General features: G+C 43.2%; 1 protein-coding gene across 8 annotated transcripts in view; it reads left to right on the top strand.

The window, feature by feature from the left end:
• Positions 1–19,425: 19,425 nt before the first annotated feature.
• Positions 19,426–24,856, top strand: part of Osbpl6 (oxysterol binding protein like 6) — a 130,292-nt gene continuing 124,861 nt past the window's right edge. For all 8 annotated transcript variants that reach the window (XM_004660297.2, XM_045146991.1, XM_004660296.3 and 5 more), the window contains exon 1: positions 19,426–19,608. The gene's annotated coding sequence lies outside the window, so the exon portion shown is untranslated. The remainder of the gene's footprint in view (positions 19,609–24,856) is intronic.

Below are 24,856 nucleotides of genomic sequence, written 5' to 3'. Positions count from 1 at the left end.
AATCTTCTCTTCATTAGTGACCCTTAGAGAAGCCACATTAAGAATTTGATTCCGAGGGATGGATGAGCACGGCATCTCGTGTGCCATTCCCAAGGCTGTTTTCTGGGAATATGGAAACATCCAAGACCCATCTGGCTGCGAGCTGTAGGGGACAGGGCAGCCAGACAGACATGGCTATTTTAGGGTTTGCCCTGCATTGCAAGCTGTCACAGCAAGGTTTAGCTCTTTCTTCTCAAAGGTGTCTATTATTTCCTTAGTTTTCATGCCCCCCCCCATATTCTTTTTTAAAATTATTTATTTATTTGACAGCAACAGACAGAGAGAGAAAGAGGCAGAGAGAGAGAGAATGGGTGCTCCAGGGCCTCCATCCACTGGAAACAACTTCAGACGCGTGTGCCCCCTTGTGCATCTGGCTAACGTGGGTTCTTGTTGCCATTGTCTCAGGTTCAGGCACAGTGTGGGCATTCAGTCAGAATTTGTGTATTCTAGTGGACCCGGAGGTGGGCGACAGTTTAGGAAGACAGGTATCAGAGCAAAGCGGAGTGGCAGCTTGTAACCCCTATGGAGACTGACATTCCCAGCTTCTCCACCTGTCATTTCAAGATGTTATCCACCCTACTCATCTAATTTAGAGTCTTCTCTGTGCTGAGGATTCTAGGTTTTGTTATATTCTTGTAAAAAATATCTTATTTTGGGCTGGAAAGTTGGTTTAGTGGTTAAGCACTTGCCTGTGAAGCCTAAGGACCCCGGTTCAAGGCTCGATTCTCCAGGACCCACGTTAGCCAGATGCACAAGGGGGCGCACGTGTCTGGAGTTCATTTGCAGTGGCTGGAAGCCCTGGCGCACCTATTCTCTCTTTCTATCTGCCTCTTTCTGTCTTTGTCACTCTCAAATAAATAAAAATGAACAATAAAAATTAAAAATATCTTATTTTTATTTAATTTTCTAAGAGAGAGAGAGCATGAACGGGCATGCCAGGACCTCCAGCCACCACAAACAAACTCCAGACACATTATATCACCTTGTGCATCTAGCTTACGTGGGTCCTGGAGAATCAAACCTAGATCCTTTGGCTTTGCAAGCAAGCACCTTAATCACTAAGCTATCTCTCTATCCCTGTATTTTTTTTTTTAAGATTTATTACTTATTTGCTTGTGTGTGTTTGTGTGTGTGTGCATGCACACTAGCCAGGTCTCTTGCTAGGGAATTGAACTGGGGCATTGAACTCAGGCTGGCAGGCTTCACAAGCATGTGCCTTTAACTGTTGAGCCATCTCCTCAACCCTTACCACCCCATCTCCCACGTTTTTCTTTTTTAAGAGATAAGGTCTCACTATATAGGCCAAACTGTCTTTTAACTTTCTATGTAGCCGGGACTGGTCTTTAACTCTTGTTCTATCTGCCTCTTCTTCCCGAGTGACAGTGCTGTGTCCCCATGTTTGGCTTCCTGTTGAGGAATTAGTGATTGCAGCCTTGCTCTCTTCCTTGCATAGGGCATATCGTGGACAGCACCCTGCTGCGCGGGTTAATCTCTGGTTGTCAACTGTGGGCAGCACCATTCTGTGGTCTGCGTTCCGAGACTATGTGAGAAGGAGAAAGTTAGCTGATCACCATGATGCATAATTCTACTTCATCCCTGCTGATGTCACCAACTTCCTGTACCTGCAATGCTTTTCTTTTCTTTTTAATTTTTCAAAAAATATTTTATCTATCATCTATATCTATCTACCTACTTATTATCTGTCTATCAATCATCTATTTATGTTTTCAGATTTTTTTGTGAGGTAGGGTCTCTCTGTAGCCCAGGCTGGCTTGGAATTCACTATGTATTCTCAGGTTGGCCTCAAACTCACAGAAAACCTCTTACTTCTGCCTCCCAAGTGCTGGAATTAAATGTGGCACCACACCGTCTACCTATTTATTTATTTATTTTTATTTTATGTATTTATTTAATTTATTTTTTTGAGACAGGGTCTTGCTGTAGCCTAGGCTGACCTGGAATTCACTATATAGTCTCAGGGTGGCCTTGAACTCATAGCACTCCTCCTACCTCTGCCTCCTGAGTGTTGGGATTAAAGGCGTGTGCCACCACACCCAGCTCCTATTTATTTTTTTGAAAGAAAAAGAGGCAGAAAGAGTATGGGCATACCACGGCCTCCTGCCACTGCAAACCAATTCCAGACACATGTGCCACTTTGTGCATCTGGCTTCATGTGGGTACTGGGGAGTCGAACCCTGGCCAGCAGGTTTTGTAAGAAGGTGACTTTAACCTGAGAGATGGCTGTGCTATCTCTCCAGCCCCCCTTCCCCTTTCTTGATGGACTAGACCCCTTGGAACTATAAGCAGAAATAAAGCCTTTTCTTCCATTAACTGTTTCTCTTCAGGATTTTTGGTTCCAGCAATGAGAAAGTCATGTGCACATGGTACAAGGGAGCCTGGCAGAGGACCCTGCAGCAGAGATGATGTGGGCTCTGGTCAGGGCTACACCTTGTAGCACAATAATCAGGAAATGAATGTTTCTATGACATTCCTCAAGTTGGCTTTCGTATCAAGAATGGTCTGTTGTGGGAAGGACAATGAAGGAGGATAATCAACGCATGAATGTGGACAATGTAAATATGGAAATATGTACAGTAATAAATATAGATACTCCTACTAGCACTCTAATGATAACAAAATCTAACTGTAGGTGCTGACAACTATTGTTAAATCCTCTTTACAACCTCATGAAGTAGCACTGTTGGTAGCCCATAGCAGATATGGGAATGAGAAGAGAGAGGAAATGCATTGCTACGACTTGGGTATAGTTTCGGTGGCTCCTAAGGTTTAGGTGTTGGAAGCTTGATCTTGGTATGGCAGTGTTGAGATGACAGAACCTGTCACAAATGCAGTCTATGGGGGCTGTTGGAAGGGCCAGTTGTCCTCTTGGAAGGGTTGAGGTAGCTGGCCCAAGACGTCTTGGTTTGTTTTCGTGAGAGGGTCACTATAGAAGGAGGAAGGTTGCCCCTTCTGCCCCAAGCTGTCTGGCAGCATATGTTTTCTTTTTTTTTTTTCTAGGTAGGGTCTCACTCCAGCCTAGACTAACCTGGAGTTCACTATGTAGTCCCAGGGTGGTCTAGAACTCATGGCAATCCTCTTATCTGTGTCTCCCAAGTGCGCCACGATGTCTGGCACAATATGATCTCTTTTAAAAAATATTTTATTTGTTTGAGAAAAAAATGAGGTGGGGAGAGAATGGGAGTGCCAGAGCCTCTACCCTCTGCAAGCGAATGTCTGTCACATGAGCCACCTTGTGCATCTGGGTTACATAGGTATTGAGGAATGTACTCACATCCTTATTCTTTGTAGGAAAATTCCTTAACCACGGAGCAATTTGTGCAGCCCACAATATGGTCTTTGGATCTTGTACACATTTCTGCGACTATTATCTACCATGGAGCTTTCACAGGAGGCAAGCAAATGTCAGTGTCGTACACTTGAACCTCAAGAACAGTGAGATAAATAACCCACTTTGTAAAGCCACCCACCCTAGGGTATTCTGTCATAGTAATGAAAAACTGACTAAAACATATGCCTTTCTGAAAGTCACAGAGCTAGAATTTAGTCTCTCACTGCCTGGCAGCTGCCTATTGATTGTAATACTTTGAACTTTTTTTGTTTGGTTTTTCAAGGTAGGCTCTCATTTTAGCTGAGGCTGACCTGAATTAACTTTGTATTCTCAGGGTGGCTTCAAACTCATGTCAATCCTCCTACCTCTGCCTCCCGAGTGCTGGGATTAAAGGCGTGCGCCACCATGCCCGGCTTAATACTTTGAACTTTTAAAGTTATGATTCTTTGTTTCTATGAGCCTTAAAAAATTTAGATATTTGCTGTGGACATTTCAGTGAGTTTTGCATGTAAATTTTCTCCAAGATAGAAAATTTGTAGCCGAAATGTATGATTTACAGAGAGGTGCAAAACAAACCTTTTTTTTTTATTTTTTTTTGTTTTAATTTTTATTTATTTATTTATTTGAGAATGACAGACACAGAGAGAAAGACAGATAGAGGGAGAGAGAGAGAATGGGCGCGCCAGGGCTTCCAGCCTCTGCAAATGAACTCCAGACGCGTGCGCCCCCTTGTGCATCTGGCTAACGTGGGTCCTGGGGAACCGAGCCTCGAACCGGGGTCCTTAGGCTTCACAGGCAAGCGCTTAACTGCTAGACCATCTCTCCAGCCCAAAACAAACCTTTTAATCTCATCATAGTTGATCTGAGTTTGCAGTGCTAGCTTCTGAGCATGTAACCATCACATGTGGCTTAACCATGAGCACGTGCTCCAAGACCCACATCAATAGGCAGTGTCTTCCTTGTGTACACACCTTAGAGTATACTTGCCTGGGTCTAGAGGATACAGTGCTGCACACATAGTCTGTGTGTGTGTGTATGTGTGTGTGCAGCCAATTCTTCCCAGGGCATGATGAACTAAACAAAATGAGACTAAATCAAGCAAAAGAGAAAACGGCATAACCAGGTGATGTAGGGAACACGAACATTATGAGGCTAGTGCAGCCTAGCATCCCGCTTCGCAGTGGACTTGCGTTGATTACGGTGCACTCTAAAATGTTGACAAAAAATAAAGCATAGTAGATAATAAGCTACTTGTATAGTCACGTCTTACCATCATGCAGGTACTAACCACTATACAGTCACAGCAAGTCAGTTATTATCAAATACATTTAATGCATTTTTGTTTGTTTGTCTGTTTGTTTTCAAGGTAGGGGCTCACGCTAGCCCAGGCTGACCTGGCCCTCATTCTATATGTGAGGGTTAAGGTGTTGCCAACTTGATCTGTTTAGTAAGCCATAGAAATCCCTTTTGGGTGGGTCTCCAAGGTTGCTTCCTGGAAGGATTAACTGAAGAAGGAAGTCCTTCCCCCAAAGTGGGTTTGCCTCTCTTAAATGGGAACTTTGTATCTGGAAGCTCCAGGTGAAAAAAAGCCCCTTCCTTTCATTTGGCTGCCAGAGCTGCCTTCCAGCATGGACTGAAGACCAGCGTCAACTGAAGACCCGAGTGGACTGAAACCCAGCGCTCCTCAGGAAGCCTCTAGGCCTTCAGTGCCGGATCGGGACTGCTGAGGCTTTTGCCCATGTGGACTGAGCAGCTGCAGGGTTCCTTGATTCTCAGGCCTGCAACTGCTGTTGACTACTGTAAGCTAATCCAATAAACTCCCTTTTTAATATAATTCATTCTAGTTGTTCTGTTCCTCTAGAGAACCCTGACTAACACACTGTAGTCCCAGGCTGATGTCGAGCGAGCTCACAGTGATCCTCCTCCCCCTGCGTCCTGAGTGCTGGGGTTAAAGACATGCACCTCCACGCCTCACGCCTGGCCCATGTACTGTGCTCTTGTGTGAGCGGTAGTGTCGAAGGGGTGCTTGCCACAAACAGAATACTTTGCACTGTAACCTTCCCATGGCTATCACTCTAGGAGGCTGTGATGTCACTCCACTGTGACCTGATCGGACAACCATCATTGATCTAAATTGCCACTAGCATCTCCAAAGCAATGAGAATTTTTTAACTTGAATCTCCATTTTGCTGAGAAAAGACTTGAGGCTCAACCAGGCAGATCAACCCTGCCCTGGGTTTCATAGCTTAAGAAACACCAACGCTGGGATTTGAGCCTCATCTTTTCAACTCCCACACCTGTTTGTTCATTCACTCCACAGTGCTGCAGACTTGCGTTAATGTCCAAAACAGGCTCTCAATTTCTAGGAAATTGCTGTTGTCTGATAACATATAGTACACTGTTTGCCCCATCAATTTGTTTCTTATCGGCTTATGACATCAAATTAAATTTCCAGAAGAATAACTGAATTGTAATAGATGGCATGGTTTATTGTGTCAGTGTTTCAAAATGCATTCCAACTTTACTGCTGGTGCCCTCTGTCTTAATGCAGGAAGCTTCAGTCTTAAGAGCGCTAACATGCCTGATTTGGTTGCTAAATGTTGTTGTGTTCTAATGAGAAGATAAGTAAACCACAGCAGAAACCCAATGGAAATCTACACAAAGAGAGGAGCAGTAATCTTAAGAAGTGGAGTGGTCTGAAATAATTCCATCTACGTAACGATGAGGCAGAATAGCCTGATGCAAAGGGACACTTGGTTAGGATTAGGCAAATAGACATATGTGAAAAGCAACTTTTCACTTTATATTTGTTTTTGGCTTTAAGCTGTATGCTTCTTTAGTGTCTGTCATAAAGTTCCAAATGTAGCAGAATTTATGGCCATGCCACTAAAAAGCATTTACTGAATTTAACTTTTTTTTAAATTTTTTTTGTTTATTTTTATTTATTTGAAAGTGACAGAGAAAGAGGCAGAGAGAGAGAGAGAGAGAGAGAGAGAGAGAGAGAAGAGAGAAGAGAGAATGGGCACGCCAGGGCCTCCAGCCACTGCAAACGAACTCCAGATGTGTGCGCCCCCTTGTGCATCTGGCTAACGTGGGTCCTGGGGAATTGAGCCTCGAACCCGGGTCCTTAGGCTTCACAGGCAAGCGCTTGACTGCTAAGCCATCTCTCCAGCCCCTGAATTTAACTTTTTAAAAAAATTATTTCTGGGCCTGAAGGTATAGTTTAGCAGTTTAAGGCACTTGCCTGGAAAGCCTGAGGACCCAGGTTCAATTCCCCAGGACACACATAAGTCACATGCTCAATGCGGCACATATATCTGGAGTTTGTTTGCAGTGGTTGGAGGCCCTGGCACATCCATTCTCTCTATCTCTCTCTCTTTCTCTCAAATAAATAAGTAAAATATAATAGATGCTAAAAGCTTATTTATTATTATTTGCAAGTAGGAGACAGAAGAATAGGGGGTAATGGGAATTGGGGAAGAATAGGAATGCCAGGGCCTCTTGCCACTGCAAAGGAACTTCTGATTCATGTGCAAATTTGTGGGTACTGGGACCATCAGGCTTGCAAGCAAGTGCCTTAACTTCTAAGCCATCTTTTGGACATCATTTTTACTTAGTTTGTATGTGATAGCTATATTTATACTTTAAAGCAATATGTATACATCTGTATATCTATATACATCTATGTAGATATCTACATAGAGTCTACTGCCACCTGCCTAAGAACTCAGTGGCCATTGTGGTCATCCTAGTGACCGCAGAAATGTGATATCAGAGACTGAATGTTCCAGATGTCTTTGCTTGAAAGCTGTTCCAGACAGATCACCCAACAGAAAACTTCCTGTTAACGCAACTGGAGTCAGGACATGCCTGTGAGAATCTTTTTTGTCATTTGCATTGAAGTCTTAGACCATGTTACTGTGGAATAATTTGGGCCTCAGGAAAATTATTCACACCTGAGAGTGCATTTCAAACGCGTTTGTGAACTGGGTAGGCAGTGAAATGCCATCTGTGAATAGCGGATTGAGACAGTGGGCTGCCGGCCAGGGATCTGATAGGAAACTCATCAGCACAGCCCTGGAGCTTCACAGAAGAGTGACGTCAGCCTCCGCGTTGAGATCCAGAAGTATTCACTTCAGTTATGATGCATGGCATGTTAGGACTTGGGAACTTCTGTTCAAGTACTGTCAGACTGCCAAGGCATGGAGGGTTTTTTTTGTTTTTTTTTTTAAATCCTTCTCTGTCAGGGTATTTGTAGTCTCTGTAAAATGTCAGATTCTCTGATTTTCACGTGTGGGATATTTAAGTCACATTAGAGATGATGGTTGAAATGATTACGATATACCCAGATCTTGAGATCCCTTTATCCAAAGCCCAGAGGCAAACTGTTTTGAGTCTGCACCCGTGGAAATGCTGGACCTCTGATTTATCTAACTTGGAAGTATCTGTGTCACATCAATGGGAGGGGACAGAAGCTCTGGATGAGCCACTGTTTAAAGCTGTCAGCCAATCAATGGTAAACATAATCACTAGCATCTTTGCCTCCAAAGGAGTGTCAAGTTCCCTTCTCCAGTTTTGCGAGAAGAAAAGTCTTGCACGTCTTTTTGACTGAAACCTCGCATCAGCAGCCCCATGTGAGCGCATGGCCTTGTGTGTTTGATGGAAGTGATGGTCACCGTGGGCTATAGCACACTTTGGCATCCTTCATTGCATATTTCAATAGAAACTATATGCACCTGTGCCCATGGTCCAGGAGGGCTTCTAAAGATGGGGCAGAGCCGGGCGTGGTGGCGCACGCCTTTAATCCCAGCACTCGGGAGGCAGAGGTAGGAGGATCACCATGGGTTCAAGGCCACCCCGAGAGTACAGAGTTAATTCCAGGTCAGCCTGGACCAGAGTGAAACCCTACCTCGAAAAACAAAAAAAACAAAACAAAACAAAACAAAAAAAACAATAAAGATGGGGCAGATGTGGACGCTGCTCTCCAAGAGCATCCAGACTTGAAGAGAAAAATACACAGACCAGCTTTGATCAAGATAGGCTGGCAAGCCCAAGGGGCCCTGAACAAGGATGATGAAAATCCAGATTACAGAAAACTACTTCTGCTGGGCTATGGGGAATGATGTCCTACCAGGGTATGGAAGCAGGGTTCCAAAAGGAAGGATGAGATGGGATTTAGACTTTGCAGATGTGAGGCGAAGACTGCTCCGGGTAGCGGAAACCCAAAGTGGGCACAGAGGGGAGAATTGCAGGAAGCTCCATTTGGTCAAAGATTCTAAGAAACATATCGTATAAAGTTGGCAATCAGCTGGGGTTGAGGTTAATAACAGGGTTTTTTACATTAGGCTAAGGAACCAGGACATTTTTCTCTTCCCTTAGTTTTAATACTAATTCTGGTGATCTTTTTTTGTTTTTGTTTTTCAAGGTAGGATCTCACTCTAGCACCAGGCTGACCTGGAATTCACTATGTAGTCTCAGGGTGGCCTTGAACTCACAGCAGTCCTCCTACCTCTGCCTCCCAAATGTTATTCTGGTGATTTAACTTAAGTTCTGATCACAAGACCATGTATGAAAGCGAAGTGAGCCTTTTGGCAGTTTATTCAGTTTACATAATCATTTATCTAACGGCAGTATTAAATAAAATCACTTTTTAAAAAGGCATGCACCACAACACCCTGCTTATTTTATTTACTAAAGAGAGACAGAGAAAGAAAGAGGGAGGGAAGGAAGGAGAGAGAGAGAGAGAGAGAGAGAGAGAGGGAGAGGGAGAGAGGGAGGGAGAGGGAGAGAGGGAGAGAAAGAGGGAGGGAGGGAGGGAGGGAGGGAGAGAGAGAGAATGGGCACTCCAAGGACTCTAGCCACTGCAAATGAATTCCAGATGCATGCGCCACCTTGTGCATCTGGTTTACATTGGTACTGTGGAATTGAACCTGGGTCCTTAGGCTTCACAGGAAAGTGCTTTAGCCACTAAGCCATCTCTCTAGCCATACAATAACTTTTTTGACAAAGGCTGTCCCAAAGTCATTGCGCATATCACTCAGACCAAAGTCAGCTATACAATACAGTGTATATGTATTTTGACTTCACCTTAGGTTCAGGGATATTAGGAATTCACCTTCTTTTTGGTTAGGTGAGTGTACTGATACTCCATTTTCTGAAAAGTAAGGCCCAGGGTTGTATGAAATCTGCATTATTAGGGCCTTTTTCTTTTTTTTCCCCACTTTTTCTAATTTCGTTTTTAGCATCCTTATTGGCTTGGGCAGGTTATAAGCAATGAGTAGGCCACTGATTTTTTTTTTTTTTTTTTTTTTTCCCTGCTTGGGATAGAAGGAGCAGGCTGGCTTTTCCCTGTTTCAAGATATTTATGTTGCAAACCTGTGATCTGCCTTGGGAAAATTCCAAGTTGGTATTTTTAGCTGTGGAAGGCTATTAGAGAAATCTCATCAGATAAGGTGGAAATACTTTGCAGTTGATAATCATATTAGTTCAAAGGGCCATCTTTGTTCGGATTCTCCAGCTAAATGACGCCACTGACCAAAGCTCGAGACTTGGGTGGACGAAGGCAGCTCACCTTGCTGGGGTGATGGATCTCTTGTCACCTTCAGCGTGGCTTTCAGCAAGTTAGGATAATGATAGGAAGTGCTTGCGCAGTTTTAAGTGCTATGCTTATGGATTAATTCAGTCCTCAGAAAACCCCAACAGTAGGTAGGTACTATTGCTCTCTATATTTGAGGGCCATGAAATGGAGGCACCAAGAAGCTGTGTAACTAACCCAAAGTCACATCACTTGTCATGGGCTGAGCCAGGTTTGAACTTAGACAATTAGGCTCTAGGGTGTTTTGCCCAATTTCATTAAAATCCAGGGACATTGGTAAGAATGTCCCTAGATTTAATTAAATAAGCACAATGTGTACCTAAATATGTATAACTATTTACTCTGTGTTGTGTAAAGCTTTAAATTCAAGAAGTGTCTGACTGGTGTTACAATACAAAAACACTAGAGACCTGTGTAGCATCTCTTCGGCTTGAAAAGATGAACTCAGTCAGTAAGAGACTTTTGTTGCTCAAGCATGAGGACCTGAGTTCAATCCCCAGGACCCATGCCAACAGCTGGACATGGCCAAAACATACCTGTAACCCTGGTGTGGAGTGGAGCTGAGGCAGGAGGATCACCCACTGTCCTCCTCTGGCTTCTGTGTCTCTGCACAAGATACATGCATCAACCATGTCACATACATAGCCCCCTCACACACACACATGACAGAGAGGGAGAACTGTTTTGCATATCTTACTTTTCTCATTTAAAGTTAAACCTCGTCCTTCAGACCTCTATATTTTGTTTGTCTTTTTATCTTTTCTCTACTAACTGTGAAAAATGTTTTTAGGGCTTACCTTGTATTTTCTCACTTCATCAGAGTTACGCCCATTGTAAAGAACAATGAAGTCACCACACGTTGCTGTAGCTGGGCTGTAGATAAGAGTCATCCAACCAGGTTAGTCATAGGTTGTTTGTTTTGAGACAAGATCTTGCTTTGTAGACCAGCTGGCCTTGAACTCATGGTTCTCCTGACTTAGTCTCCTGAGTTCTGAGATTATAGGTGTGTGCCATTACTCACAGATTGTTCAGACTCATCTCCCAAACGAGGTTTCCTGCAGCCTGGTCATGCTCCTGCAGGTGTGGACCTCTATGGCTGCTGCCTGTACAATGGCAGAGTTGAATACCGCATCAAATAGCTCTGTGGATCACACAACCAAAATATTCACTGATCTGAACCCTTGCAGAGAAAGCACCTAGCTCCAGAGAACACAGCTTCCGCAAGACTGGAGTATATCCCAAGTAGGTTTGTGGTGCTCTAGAGCTAATGAAATCCTCAGTGTATTGTAACATTTCATTCAACTAAAAATAGATGTGCCAAGTAATTTCTATAATATTTACTCTTGGGATGTGAGATAAGTTATCAAGGAAATAATATAGACTCTTTTTTTTGTTTTGTTTTGAGGTAGGGTCTCACTCTAGCCCAGGCTGACTATATAGTCTCAGGGTGGCCTTGAACTCATGGTGATCCTCTTATCTTATCTCTGCTTCCTGAGTGCTGGGATTAAAGGTGTGCACCGCCACTTATCTGAATGATAAATCATCTGAATTTTTGTCACGCTTAACAAAGCTATTTAATTAAAAAAAAAAAAAAGTTTAATAGGTGCCAGGTCCTTTCTCTGCTTGGTCTTTGGGATTTGAAGAAAATGGAGCATTTTTTCCTCCAGTAGAGGGACATACATCAATTTTAACAAAGTTAGATACAGAACAACAACAACAAAAAAAGTCTCCCAAATTTTTTTGCTTGATTGTAAAAATAAATAAAACAGATTGGGAAACATATTTTTTGTTGAGTAACTTATTTTAAGGAACTGGAGTGCCTGATGTAGTTTGCCCACCATATCCTTAGGCTTTACATCTGTGGATCCAACCAGCAAGGACTGAAAAATACTTGACTGCACTGAACATGTAATAGACATTTTGTTTTCCTGTCATTCTCCCCTAAACAGTAAGTATTGCAACTATTTGCATAACATTTACATTGTGTTAGGTATCAGAAGTAGAAATGACATAAAGTATTTAAGAGAATATGCATTATACTATGCCATTTTATATAAGGGATTTGAACATCTCCAGATTTTGGTATCTCTGTGGGAGGAGAATATGGGGGCCAGGGATCAAAACCCTGTGTATGCTGAGGAATGACTAGATCATGTGTTGGAAAAAAACTGACTCTTCTATTTCCTGTTGATTATTTTGGTAAGAAAATGTGAGGCCGGGACTGGGGCTCTGGCTCAATGATAAAATGATTACCTAGCATATGGGAGTGCCTGGGTTTGATTCCAGGTGTCATAATAAAAAGGAAGGGAGGCTGCGCTGGAGAGATGGCTTAGCGGTTAAGTGCTTGCCTGTGAAGCCTAAGGAACCCTGTTTGAGGCTCGATTCCCCAGCACCCATGTTAGCCAGATGCACAAGGGGGCGCACGCGTCTGGGGTTCGTTTGCAGTGGCTGGACGCCCTGTAACGCTCGTTCTGTCTCTCTCTCTCTCTCTCATTCTCTCTTCCTCTTTCTCCGTCTCTCTCAAATAAATAAAAGTAACAAAAAGATAAAAAAAAAAAAAAGGAAGGGAGGGAGGCAGGCAAAGAAGAACCCATCCATCTGTGACACCATGCAGATTTAGCCTGCCCTGTCGAATGTAAGTTCTTTTTTTATTTTTACTTTTTGGATTGTTACTGACAACTTTCATAATTATAGGCAATGACCCATGGTAACTCCCTCCCTCCCCGCTTTTCCCCTTTGCAACTCCACTCTCCATCATACTCCTTCCCCCTCTGTCTTTATTTTGATGTCATCATCTTTTCCTCCTCTTATGATCGTCTTGTGTAGGTAGTGTCAGGCACTGTGAGGTCATGGATATCCAGGCCATTTTGTGCCTAGAAGAGTGCGTTGTAAGCAGTCCTACCCTTCCTTTGGCTCCTTACATTCTTTCTGCCACCTCTTCCACAATGGACCCTGAGTCTTGGAAGGCGAGATAGACGTGCCACTATTGCACCTTTTGGCTCATTTGGCCTGGCTGGCCAAATTTAAGGCTTGCAGTGTCCACTGTTGAGTACCTTCACTGGTGATTTCTCTCTCTCCCATTGAACTGCATGTAGTGTGTTTTTTTCCAGAGTTCTGTCAGCTACACGGAGGTTTTCACCTCAGCTCCAACAGGGTTTCTCGGTGACCTTGCAACCCGAGTATGTGGAGTCTTCAGCAATAGGATCTTACCATCTATTCTTGGTGTGAAACCAAGGGCCTCGGCAATGGCCTGTAGTATTTACTTGCCCCCTTGATGCCCACTCCACCAGCTAGCTTCCACCTCCCTTTGAGTCTGCTGATGCCATCTTCTGAGAGTCTCTTGTCTCTTCTGCCAGTTTATTTAGCTGCTAAGTCAGTCTCCCTGAATCCCCTGTTCTGATCTTCTCAACTGACACAGGAAAATGCATCTTTCTTCAGATTTTGAGACCTGTGTGATTCCAGACCTCCTATGTGGCCTCCCCTCCCCTCCTCACCTTCCCAGTCTCCTGTTTTCTACTGCAAGCACACCTCAATCCTAGCTTAGGGACTTCCCTTCCCGACTCGACTGTCTTACACTGGCCTCACTGTCAGAAACATCTTTCATTCATCACCGCTGTGCGTTTTCCGCCGACTCCATTCATCTGTCAGGTGCCCCTTGTTTAGAACAGCTTCCTCTGATCTACTCCCCTCTCAGCCCACAGAACCGCCCACAGATTCCGTGCTACAATTCCTAATTTCCATGCCATGAATATCCATGACACATCTTCTGCTTTGTAACTTAAAAAGATCATTTCCTGTTATCTGTGACTAAATTCTCAATGGCATCACAGAAGGAGTTCTGTTTGTTACTTCTAAATCCTCCTTATTCTATGTGGATTTGCTGTTGTTGTTGTGACAGAGTCTCATGTATCCCAGGATGGCCTTGAATTTGCAGTGTAGCCTGTAGCTGAGGATGACCTTGAATTTCTTATTCTCCTATTTCCACCTCCTAAGTGCTGGAATTATACGTGTGCCCAGTTCATGTCGTATTGGGGATCTGCATGTTAGGCATGCGCTCTACCAACTGATTTAAATCCTTAACCCTTTTTTCCCCTCTGGTCTTAATGTTTATATAATTACCCACACATTTGACTTACTATTAATTGGATCAGTCAGTCGGTATTTAATGGTAGATGGGAAAACTGCTACATTATTTCAGCTGGTGAATATTAACTTCTGTGATATACAGTCTCATTAAATGAGATTAGATACATTTCAGAAAAGCCTCTGTTGGAGGGTAAAGTGACTGGAATGTATATTTTTTCACAAATTTATTGGGTTGTGGCACTAGAATACAGAAACTGTTAGAGTATTTTATATCTTGGGAGAAGAGAGAAAATAAAATTCTTGCTAAACCTCACAATAATCTTTTCTTTAACTTTTTAAAAAATTATTTTCTTTATTGGAGAGACAGAGAGAAAGAGAGACAGATACAGAGAAAGAGAGAATGGGCACACCAGGGCCTTCAGCCGCAGCAAACAAACTGCAGACACATGCACCACCTTGTGCATCTATCTGGCTTACGTGGATCCTGGGGAATTGAACTTGGTCTTTTGGCTTTGCAGGCAAGCACTTTAACTACTAAGCCATCTCTTCAGCCCACAGTAATCTTTCTAGTAACATCAGTTAATGGTAACAGTAGACAAAGTAAACAGGCTTGTTAAGAAATGTCTCATAGGGAGTCTTAGGAAAACCAATGCTAGATTTAAAAATTTGATTTATTTGAGAGAGAGAGAGAGGGAGAGAGAATGGGCTTGCCAAGGTCTGTAGCCACTGAAAACGAACTCCTGACACATATGCCACCAAGAGCATCTGGCTTATGTGGGTACTTGGGAATCAAACCTGGGTCCTTAGGCTTTTTAGGGAAGTACCTTAACTGCTAAGCCATCTCTCCAGTCTCAATATTAGGTTTTTAATCCTATATTGAAATAGGTCCTTATGCCTTTTTGAGTACTGAAGTAAAGCACTGGACCACATATAAATGGAAAATGGTCAAAAGTATCTCATTTCTTAATTTTGTTGTGAAATGTACTTTGCTATGCATAGATTACTAATTTTGTGGAAAATACTCTGCTGCATGGTTGTCTTTATTATTTTTATGATTTTCAACCACTTTTCCTTTGTTATTTTCAGAGCAGCAGAATCTGCTTTCTTCTGTCTCCTTGAGTCCCACACATTCACTGATGGGTTGCATGGTGCAGTGTAGTCTTTGCTGGGCTTTGTCTTGGTCTCTTTCTTTAGTAAGAAACCAGAGGAGTGTGTGGAGAACTCAACAAAGGCAGGGTCTGTGGTGGCCATGTCTAGGCTGTGGGAGGCTTAGTCACAGGGCTTAGAAGGAAAATTCTGATCACAGGCCTCCCGAGTGAGCCATTCTGAAGGAACCACTGCCAATTCCCAAACTCCTGAATGAGATTTGCCAGACACACCTACTTAAGTGTTGGTTGGCGTGGGAGATTTTGTTCAAGTAAACTTTCCGACCTTTAAAACTTTCAATGAATTAGTGTCTTAGGAGGAGGCTAGTGGGGGCCTTTTTGCTCTGCTGAGGATGTGATTGAGCTAAAACATGATTCTCTTTGTCAGTGTGTGTGGTGTGTTTTACAACAAACAAACAAACATCAATTTTGGTTATGCTTTTAAGTAGAGAAACATCCTCAGGGCTGGAGAGAGAGCTCAATGGGCAAAGCTCTTGCTGAAAATGAAGACCTGAATTCAAATCCCCAGTGCCTATTTACCTTAGACCTATAATCCCAGCACTGGGGAGACAGAGACAAGAGGCTTCCAGACTAGCTAGTCTAACAAAATGAGTGAGCTCTAGGATTGCTGCAAGACCCTGCCTCAAAATGTAACATGGAGAGCAAATTGAGGAAGGCATTCAAAGTTGCCTTGCACACACACACTCTCCCACATATATAAGGACAGGCATACACACATTCTACACACACACACACACACACACACACACACACACACACACACATGAGAGAGAGTGAGAGTGAGAGAGAAAGAGAGACACACACACACACAGAGAGAGAGTGAGAATGAGAGAGAAAGAGACACACACACACACACAGAGAGAGAGAGAGAGAGAGAGAGAGAGAGAGAGAATGTGAAAATGTTCCTGTCCCTTTTTTGGTATATTTCTTTTAGCTGGAGCTTTAAGAACTAATCTTCAACATGTGTTTTCACAGGGCGTAATTAATCCGTCTCAAACTTTATAAGCTTTTCACCTTTGGACTTTTCTGCTCTATAGTAGGCTGTGTGCAAGGTAAAAACAAGACCCTGGGTAGCTTCTTCCTTAAAATCAGGTTGTGTTGTCTCTCAGTGAAGTTTGGAATGCAAGTGTGACTGGATAAACCTATTTGTCCTCATCAGCTTTTGAAGCTCCATTAAGACATATATTCCTAATATTGTTTGACTTGAATGACTGGCTGTGTCTGAAGCGTGTAGTAATTTTTAGCCCAGAGTGCTTAGCTCCTGGGAAGGTCATAACAAGCTCTGTACTTCTCCTGGTGGTTGTCTTTTTGAAGGTTGTTAGTGGGTCACATGAGCATTAACTACAGTTGTGGAACAAGCCCAGGCTCTAATTCTCAGCATTGCACACACAGTGAGAAGGCATACCCTTTGTGCTCTTAAATAACAAGATGGACAATAATGGACTAGTCCCTTACAGAGCACCTGTGAGTTGAAACCTTGTACATTTCCAGTTTTTAAATTTATTTATTTGCAAGGAGAGAGAGAGAGAGAGAGAGAGAGAGAGAGAGAGAGAGAGAGAGAAGAGAAGAGAAGAGAAGAGAAGAGAAGAGAAGAGAAGAGAAGAGAAGAGAAGAGAAGAGAAGAGAAGAGAAGAGAAGAGAAGAGAAGAGAGAAGAGAGAAGAGAGAAGAGAGAGACAGAGAGAGAATGGGTGCGCCAGGGCTTCCAGCCACTGCGAACGAACTCCAGATGCATGCGCCCCCTTGTGCATCTGGCTAATGTAGGTCCTGGGGAGTCGAGCCTTGAACCGGGGTCCTTGGGCTTCACAGGCAAGCGCTTAGCCACTAAGCCATCTCTCTAGCCCCGTTTCCATTTTTCAACTGATATGTACTGTGTAGGGATCTAAGGTCTGTTCCCAGCTTCCTAGAGTATACTCAGCTGGTAGAGGAAGATGAGAGGTGCAAGCTCATGTGACCTTGAGACCATAGCATCCTTATTTAGGTTAAACCAACCAAAAGTCCCGGGTAGAAGTGGGGAGCAATCAGTGGAAGAATGAGGGACTATGGTTTGGAGCTGGATTCTGAAGGATGTGTTGGAAAAGCTGTTGGGGAAGAGAGGAGTGGAAAATACTCCTTGGACCTGAGTCAGATTTGTATAGGCTGTGAGGACATGCAAGGCGCAGGATATGATGTGGAAAGAAGGGAAATTCCTTAGGTGTGGGCAGCAAAACTCACCCTGCTTAGTTTTCCCCTGTGCAGCTTTGGCGGGGCGGGTGTGGGGGGGGAGCCAGTGAGAGGAAACCACAATCCTATCCCATAATCCTCTTTACTTTTCTGCATTTTTATTTTATTTTTTTTCTTTTCTGCATTTTTTAATGGTAAGAAGTTGTATACTCTACAATGTAAGAATGACTAGGGAAGAGGAGTCTGGGTAGAAGTGGTAAAACAAATCTGAAAACCCCGGGGGACTCTCTCTATATATATATATTTCCTCCTTTATTTTGTGTCAGGAACTTGACAGAGTCCATCATTGGAAAGAGCAGGGGAATTCTTGGCAATTTATCATCTGCCTACAATTAATGATATGGGGGGGGTTGGTCAAGAGCCTGAATGGAGTCCTGTGCGCTAAAAATAAAAAGGTGTGACAGACAAATGGACACAAACTTTAGTTGTTCTGCACCATCAGAATAGCCACACTTTATTAGATCTAAAAGATGCATGCAATTGTCTCATAACATATAGTTTTTTTTTTTAACTTAAGAGATGGAAGGGGATTTCAAAAAATGATACTTTTTTAAAATTTATTTTTATTAGATATGGACACACTTAGTCTGTAAACAACACATGTTGGTTCCATCCTTTCCCTTCCCTCCTGCCCTTTTTCTGAAGAGGCCCTCCTTGTTGGAGATGCAGGTCAACCCCATGGGGATTGTGTCATGCATACTTTTTGGCAAAAATATGGTACTTAAAAGAGCAATCAGGCTGGGCATGGCACCTGGGAGGCTGAGGCAGGAGGACTGTCATGAACTCTAGGTCAGCCTGTGTTCTAGCATCAGACATGGTTTCAAACCTTCTCCTACAGCCTCAGCGGAAGGGGCAGTTAGTTGCAGGCTGGCTGGACAGACCACTCATGTGGTTTCAGTTCATGTCTTTTGGAGAATGAGGAGTACTTGAAATAAACATCAAACCTGAGGAGTAATTTTTATTCATATTTATTTATCTACTTCCCCCCTCCCCCGATCCAGGGTCTTAGTATGTAGCCCAAACCAGCCTCAAAATCAAATCCTCCTGTCTCGTCCTCCAAGGTCTTGGGATTTTAGATGTCACCCACAACTTCTATATTGAAGAGTAATTTTGAATGCTGTCTCGTGAAGAAATGAGCTTGCTCGAGAGGTTTACCGCATGAAGGGAAAAAACTGCTGTGATGTTTCAGATCAGAGAGGACCTTGGTGGCTTCCGCTTTGGAATACTTGCCAGTTTTCTTATTTATTCTTAAAGGGAACATTGTCATGGAGGGGGGATAGAGAGAGGGTCATGCTTTAGCCAGGCTGACCTGGAATTCACTATGTAGTCTCAGGCTGACATTGAACTCATAGTGATCCTCCTACCTTGGCCTCCCAGTGCTGGGATTAAAGGTGTGCACCAGCCAAGGGAACATAATTATCTTCTTCTTGCTGTTTTTCTTTCTGAGAAATTCTGTCAAGTTGAAAACTATAGGCTTTGAGGCACTCAGGGCTTTCTGCTGGGTGATTATTTCAGAAGTTTGGCAGCAATCGAACTCTTATAAGGCAAGTCAGAGAGGACATGTGGGTTTTTATCAGAGCAATAGTCATGGATCATGGATGTGAATGAGGGATGAGACACTTCAAGCCTGTTTGATACTTACATTTAATTGGAGGTTCTAGATAATGCACCTTGTTCTCTCTTGGCAAATACTTGCTGCATCATGTGAGAGAGAGTTTCTTACTCCAAACTCTGAGCAGAGTGCAATTATGAATGAGTAATGTTACTGATTGCTGGGGAGTTCAGTGGCTGTATCTTTACAATTACATAAGATTGAGCCAAGGCGGGGCAGGGGGAATTGAGGTGGCTTCTGGTATGAGCTTCCTCTTTCAAATATATATGGATAGGAATTTTCTTATTGGCCATAGGAGTCCTGTGAGTGTTACACAGTTTTGTGGAGAGGCATTAACTGTAATTTCTCTATTGTAGGCTCTTCCCTGTGCTGGGAAAACAGCAACGGAAGGAAGTGAAGGAGCCACCCTGTGATTTGCTGAGATAGCCCCGTGGTGCCTGCGGATGACGGCTCCCAGGACGCCCCACTGACGGAATCTGGGGACAGGCTGCTGGGAGGCGGCTCTGAAGGGCCCCCCAAGGAGCCCTGTGAGCTACAAGGTGAGTGCAAGGTTAAAGCAAGCTTAGTGATTGCGAAATATCAGTGACCAAGTCCCGGAAGGTGTTTCTTTATATCTTTGCATATAGCAGATCTCACAATAATATCACCATAGTTAGGTTTTGTCATGCCAGTGAAAAGTTCCATTTTATCATTTCAAGGATAGGAACTCAAAAACATGGAAAAATATTTTCTCTGTGTGTGTGCGCATGCATACACAGATGCATATGTGTGTATGTATACATGTGGAGGCCAGAGCATAAACCTACATGATTCTCTACATGAAATTCCTTAGGCACTTTTTTTTTGGGGGGGGGGTTAGGGTTTTACTTTGTCATGAAACCTGCAAATAGACAAGTGTGGTTGGTCAGCAAGCCCCAGGGATCTGCCTGACTGTGCCTCTCCAGGGCTGGGATTACAAGTGTGTGATACTACACCCAGCTTCGAATTGAAGTCCTCATGCTTGCAAGACAAGCTTTTTTTACCAATGGACTGAGCTATCAGCCCTTGTTAACCCTTTCTCCATTTCTGACCCATAGTCTAGTCTTACATGAAAGCAGAACTCTACCCTCCCCTTTTTGAGTAATGGACTTTTCAGACCTCACCTAACAATGGCTGAAATATCAACCTGGCTTTGTTGATATTTAATTAATTAATTAATTTTTTTTTTTATGAGAGTGAGTGAATGAGAGAGCAAGAGAGATAGCGAGAGAGAATCGGCACCTGAGGGCCTTAATCCCTACAGACGAACTCCACGTGCGTGTGCCACCTCGTGTGCACGCACAACCTGTGCGTATGCGTCACTTTGTGCATCCGGCTTACATGGGTTTCTGGGGAATCAAACCTGGGTCCTTAGGCATTGCAGTCAGGCACTTTAACTGCTAAGCTATCTCTCTAGCCTTTGGCTTTCTTTTTTTTTTTAATTTTTTGTTTTTATTTTTATTTATATATTTGAGAGCAACAGGCAGAGAGAGAAAGAGTCAGAGAGAGAGAGAGAGGAGAGTGGGCGTGCCAGGGCTTCTAGCCACTGCAAACGAACTCCAGATGCGTGCGCCCCCTTGTGCATCTGGCTAACGTGGGTCCTGGGGAACCGAGCCTTGAACCGGTGTCCTTAAGCTTCACAGGCAAGCGCTTAACCGCTAAGCCATCTCTCCAGCCTGCCTTTGGCTTTCTTTCTAAACACACCTGTAGACAAACCCACAGGGGCATGTGCACACACACACATTTCTACAGTGCATCTGAGTTTTACAAATGTAGTAAACAGAAACCATTCCTCTTTGCCCATGAAACTGAAATGATGAGCACAATAGCAGCAGAGCTTTCCATGGTCCCCTTGCCGTCTTTGCTGTGTGCACTTACTCTCTTAGTAGGCACTTCATATATACCATTTGACATCTTTTTTGTATAAAAAATTATTTTCATTTATTTGTTTGTAAGAGGCATAGAGAGGGGTGAGGGAGGGAAGGAGGGAGAGAGAGAATGGACATGCCAGGGCCTCTGGCCCCCACAAGCAAACTCCAGACGCATGCGCCACTTTGTGCATCTGGCTTGCATGGGACCTGGGTCCTTAGGCTTTGTAGGCAAGAACCTTAACCACTAAGGCATCTGTCCAGCCCCCGTTTGACATCTTAGGCCTACTGAATTTTCCCTCACAACTTGGACACACGCACCCCGTTACCTGAAGCTGTCAGCTTTCCCAGGTAGAAGGTGGTGTTAGTGTCTGAGGAAGTCTCATAGGCTACAGGTCTGTGTCTTACCTGTCCTAAGGGTGATGGCAGTGACGATGATAATGCACATATGTGTAGTTTGGAAGAATATTCCCCATGAGTTATGATACCATCTTTTTTAAACATGGACTAGTCCCTCTTTGGAGCTCAGGAACCAATACTTAGTAATAATCTAGCATAATCATTGTGATATGAGAACCTTTCTGTTTATAACTACATATGTTAAACCTGTATTTTAGAGCAGAGCTCACAAGAGGATAGGCTATAGTCCAAATTTTAAACCATTTTTAAAATCTATGAACACTTTCTTCTTTTAAAAAAAGTTAACATTTGAAACTCTGGAAACTGCATAAAATGTTGTTAGCAGGTTTGGAGTCTTGTTGTCTCAAATTATGGTAAATAACAAGGAAGGGCCACTGAAGGGCAAGTGAGCAAAGCTTGTTTTGAAAATATTTTTATTTATTTATTTGCATGCAGAGATATAGAGAGAAGAGAGACAGAGAGAATGGGCACACCAGGGCCTATAGCTGCTGCAAACAAACTCCAGACACATGTGCCACCTTATGAATCTGGCTTACTTGGGTACTGGGGAATCAAACACCAGTCCTTAGAGTTTGCCAACAAGTGCCTTAACTGCTAAGCCATCTCTTGCCCGTTATGGAGTTTTTCTTTTTTTTTAATAGTTGATTGTATTTTTGTTTACGAGAGAGAGATTGGGATGGACTTGTTAGGGCTTTCTGCTACTGCAAGTGAACTCCAGATGTATGCACCACTTTGTGCATACTGGGAAATTGAACCCAGGTTGGCAGGCTTTGGTAGCAAGCAACTTGAATCACTGAGGAACTTCCCAGCCCAACATTATGGAGTTTTAATATAATTTGATTTTATGTTTTATTTCTGTTTTCTTACATTAGAAATCTTAGTTATCCTTCAAGTACGTAAAATAGTTTCAAATTAATCTGTATTTTAAAACTGCTAATTATTGCTACACTTTTTTATTCTAAAAATTATTTATTTGTTTATTTGAAAGCACACGTGCGAGAGAAAGGCATCTGGTGTTATGTGGGTCCTGGGGAATTGAACCTGGGTCCTTTGGCTTTGCAGGCTAGTGCCTTAACTACTAAGCCATCTCTCTAGCCCGGCTACACATTAAAAATATATATATTTTTTATTTTCTTACTTACAAGCAGAGAGAGATAGAGAGGAGAAACAAAGAGAGAATGGGCACGCCAGGGCCTCCAGCCTCTGCAAACAAATACCAGATGCATGCGCCACCTCGTGCATCTGGCTTTAGGTGGGTATTGAGGAACCAAACCTGGGTTGTTAGGCTTTGCAGGGCAGCACCTTATTTGCTAAGCCATCTCTGCAGCCCCACTATACTTTTATGTAGAGAGTTAACTAAAAAGTGAAAGTTGTGTGCTTTTTTTATTGTTTATTGTCAGCACTAGTTAGTCTTTCAGAATGTAGGCATGAGGGGTTGGTGAGATGGCTCAGAAAATAAGGTGCTTGCCACCCAAGCATGAGGACCAGAGTTCAGATGCCCAAAGTAAATGCCAGACTGGAATGGATGGCAACATTCAGGAGGCAAAGACAGGAGTTCCCAGAAGCCAACTGGCTAGATAGACTAGCCCAATGGGCCAGCTCTGTGTTCAGGTGAGAGGCCCTGCCACACTAAATACAGTGGAGACCCAATTAGAGAAGACTCACATTGTCAATTCCTGGGCTCTATATGCATGCACACACGTGTACCCCTGCACACACAGCATTCTCTCTCTCTCTCTCTCTCTCTCTCTCTCTCTCTCCATACATAGAAAGGAAAAAAAATAGGCATGAAGTCAGAAGATGAATTTTTCCTTCAACTCCATTGTTATTAATATTGATATATTTCTTGGCAGTGAGAGTCATCTTATTGAATCTTCAGTTTTCCAGATAATTTGGGTAATTTGCAGTTTATTACATTGTAAGCAGAAGCTGCTGTAGGAATGATCTGGGATCCTTGTGTGCTTTGGATGGGGGACCAGTCTGTGCTGCATTGACTGCAGGGATTAGCCCCCCCCCTTCCCCAGGTCCACAGCGAAGCCCATGAGCACTCTGAGGGAAGCTGAGGGCCAAAAGGGCCCCGTTTTTGCTTCCAGTTTCTCTTCTTTGTTTGTTTCATAAGTAGATATTTTATGGTGTTTATTCTGGAATGGTTTCTTTTGTCTGGTAAAGAGATCAAGTGTTCTGATTTCTGGGCACATTTTGTACCATTCATCTGGAGAAATGCAAGGATTCATAGAAAATCTGGAAACAGGTAGTCCTTCCCCTTCAACCTGCCTTCCTCCCCTCTCTCTTTCTCCCTCTCTTCCTTTCCTCCTTTCCTCCCTCCCTCCCTTCCTTCCTTTCTCTTTCTCTCCCTCCTTCCCTCCCTCCCTCCCTCCCTCCCTCCCTCCCTCCCTCCCTCCCTCCCTTCCTTCCTTCCTCATCCATCCTCCCTCCCTCCTTCCCTCTTTCTCAGAGGTAAGCACTGGGAAAGAAGACAGAAACAATACACTACTCACTCCTTAGCCTTTTAAACTTTTACCCTGCTTTCTTATAATGTCTCATTCCCAAACCACAGCACAACAGGAGTTCACTGCTTGTGATTTTTTTTTTTGAAATATGTTTTTACATATGGGGCACTGATTCATATGTTAATTAGTCTAACTTTAAGGATAATTTAATTCATGGACTTTGCATATAAAATGAATAATGCCAGGAAGTATTATTGCAGTGAACCAACAGCACAGATCAACTTTGAAAGGCAAACCTTTCAGAGTAATAGGTCTAAACGTTTTTCCTATAAGAAATGACTATAAAGAACATGGCCACAAAGGTTCCTCAAAATTCAATTACACAAGGCTGGTAGGGGATATTCAGAGGCTGAAGATTTAAAACTCTTCAAATTTCATCCAAATGGGTATCTTTCACCTGCCTCCTTAGCACAGTAGGCAGTGTGTCAATCTCCTATGTGGTTATCTTTTATTATGTACCTTAGGTCATCCTGTGTGTGTGTGTGTGTGTGTTTGTGTGTGTGTGTGTGTGTGTTTCTGCTTAGTCATTATGTAAGCATCCATTTATTTGTTTATTTTCCCAGCAAAGACTTTTCTGGATTTCGGGGTTATAACAAGCAAAGCAGAAAACTAGAGAGTGAGGTTCTTGGTGGGTGGATAATGTGCCGGCACATTCATGACACAGCTATTGAGACGTGCTATGAAGGAAATGAAAGAAATTGCAGTGGAACGTGGCAGGTATCGTGCCTGTTCGGAGGTCACACGGGTTGGGAGGTAGATAGTGATGCATTGACTAAATTTTCATATTTAGAAAATTTGTAAGCACTGGAGAGTTTACTAACATAGTAGCTACAAATTTGGCATTTGGATTTGTTTCCAAATGTCATCTTTTTTTTTTTTTTTTTTCCAGCTGGCATTATGTGTAGTTAACCTTTGATATAGAGCCATGCCTTGCGGGCTTCTGAAGAGCCAGTGAAAGTGAGAATGTCCTG

This window comes from Jaculus jaculus, chromosome 4, assembly GCF_020740685.1.
Source record: "Jaculus jaculus isolate mJacJac1 chromosome 4, mJacJac1.mat.Y.cur, whole genome shotgun sequence".
Lineage (NCBI taxonomy): Eukaryota > Metazoa > Chordata > Mammalia > Rodentia > Dipodidae > Jaculus > Jaculus jaculus.
This window is presented reverse-complemented; position numbering and strand designations above follow the sequence as displayed.